The sequence below is a fragment of the Belonocnema kinseyi genome, chromosome 3 (assembly GCF_010883055.1).
Source record: "Belonocnema kinseyi isolate 2016_QV_RU_SX_M_011 chromosome 3, B_treatae_v1, whole genome shotgun sequence".
NCBI lineage: Eukaryota > Metazoa > Arthropoda > Insecta > Hymenoptera > Cynipidae > Belonocnema > Belonocnema kinseyi.
The window spans coordinates 56,487,964-56,490,564 of record NC_046659.1 but is presented as its reverse complement, the minus strand read 5'-3'; positions in this window follow the sequence as shown (position 1 = coordinate 56,490,564).

Below are 2,601 nucleotides of genomic sequence, written 5' to 3'. Positions count from 1 at the left end.
TAGTCAGCATCGAAATCTGGAAATATTAAAATCCCAATCTCCTGAATTTATTTCAAAGCAGTTAGCTGTTAGCACATAGATATATAAATAGAATCGACGAAGGGCTCCGACTGGCAATCGTGCATCTTCGAGTTTTCAAATTCAGTAGAGGAGAAATGGGTTGCGCGCGCAACTCAGTCATTTACAGCGTCTCCCACTATATTCACACGGACATAGCCCTGTCATAGTATTGGACCGCATCTCGTTTCAGATCTGGGATCACTGTAATATCCCTGTCACAGCTCAATTTTTTTTACCGTGTATCCATCTTCCTAAGGAGTGTGAACCTATCGCTTTATACGGCTTTCTAAGGGATATGAATAAATATGATTCATCTTGTCTTTGGTGCGTTTTAGATACATTTTTAAAGTGCTATACACACAAACTTCTGGCCTTTAGTTAAACCTAGGAATAATAAGTAATGGCTGCTCAGTACCCGGTCTCAAAGTCTTTATTATCTCTATGACTCTTATTTCTATCTTTGACAAAGAACAAAATATATCCTGTATTCTGATTTTCGCCAGGGTCTGTGCCCTCTCCGCAATACTTAACGCTAATAATATCAAAGACTTATGAGTTAGCTCTTTTAAAGGTAATGAAGAACTAGGCCCTAGATTTTCCAGGCATTCTTGTACGGTATCTACATCCCATGTTAATGCGTATTTTGATTTTATAGGTCTCAACCTGTAACAGCCCTTCAACAAACCCTTGACCAAAATGTTTTCGCCTATTCTATTAGTCGAGATGAGAGAAATCGCTCATCTGTCCGAATTAAGAGATCCATAAGACCTACCATCTTCAAACCCCTTCATCAAGAACTGAATAACACTTCTTTCATCGGGATTAAAAGGATCAACCTGTGTTTCTTCACTAAATCTTATCCGTCTTTCTAAACTTGATTTGTACTGCTTCTGTGTAGCCTTACTTAGAGACGCTAACATATGGTAATATCTAGTGAGTTGATGGACTACCTACAGTCATCTTATTAAAAATTGGATACCAAGGCTGATTATGCCACCTTGGGACTACTAGTATCCCTACAGCCTGATCCTGTTTAATTTTTTCTAACGTTCTTAATATCAATACAAATGGAGGAAACGTGTAAAAATATATATCACTTCATGAAACCGTAAAGGCATCTATTTGAAGTGCCTGTGCGTCTGGTAGCCACGAAAAATAATTCTGAAACTTTTTTATTCTTTGCCGAAGCAAAGAGATCAATTTCGGGGAAACCAAACCTAATAACAATTCTCCTAAATGCCTTGTCTGACAACTCATATTCTGAATCCTGCGTAAGTATTCTCGAAAGCTTATCCGCATCCTTATTTTCTCGAAAGGGAATGTAAGACGCTTTGAAACAAATATTCCTATTTTCTGCCCATTGCCAAATTGACCTTGCTAATAAATTAAATCTTTTAAATCTTACACCGCCCATCTTGTTTATATACGAAATGGCAGTTGTAATATCTATCCTTAACAGCATGGAACAATTTTCCGATTTCTTAGCCAACTGATCCAAAGCCAACTTGACAGCCATTAATTCCTTAAAGTTGATGTGGTATCGAATTTCTATTTCATCCCAAAAACCAAAAATTTTCGAATTACCATCTGTTGCACCCCAGCCCAAATTAGGCGCGTCTGTATAGATTACTTTACTGAACGAAGGAGGCCTGAAACTTTTTGAACTCCTAGGAATATTCTCTATCCACCAAGAAATACCATCCTTGACTAGATTTGATATTTCAACTTCAGCCCTGTAATTATTTAAAGATCTTCTTAAGGGCATGTGATACAGCTAAATACCTATATTACCGACCTCACTTTATCAGTTCACTGAATGTTTTTTTGAACCTAAGAACTTTTTTAGAAAATAAAATATCGAGCTGATACCTTGGAAAATTTATTAGAGTACAATAAAGTACGTTTATGTACTGCATTTTGGTAGGAACTTTACTGAAAATTATTTTATTTTTTTCCTGAACCTCGACATTTTTTGAACGTTCGAACTATTTTTATACATAAAATATCGATCTCAAACTTTGAGAAATGCAAGAGTCGAAAGAAAACTACGTTTAGGTACAAATTTTAATAAAAAAAGATGTAAGAAAAATATTTCAACTATCAATTCCATCGGCATCAGCCGGTAACGTTGTACACGAAAATACGAACTCTGGCGGCCACTAGACGAGGCTCTAGAGGGTTCATATTTTCGTGTACAACGTTACTGACTGATGCCAATGGAATTGATAGTTGAAATTTTTGTAACATCTTTTATTATTAAGCTTTGTACTTAAACGTAGTTTTCTTTAAGCTCTTGCATTTGTCAAAGTTTGAGACCGATATTTTATGTATAAAAAAAGTTCGAACGTTCAAAAAATGTCGAGGTTCAGAAAAAAGATGAAATAATTTTCAGTGAAGTTCCTAGCAAAATGCCGTACCTAAACGTACTTTATTGTACTCTATGTGACGTCCAACTCGGATGTCGACAATTTATAATTTAGTTTTGATAGTCGATAAGGAAGAATTTAACGTTATCTATGTCGCGGTAAATTTAAAATGTTG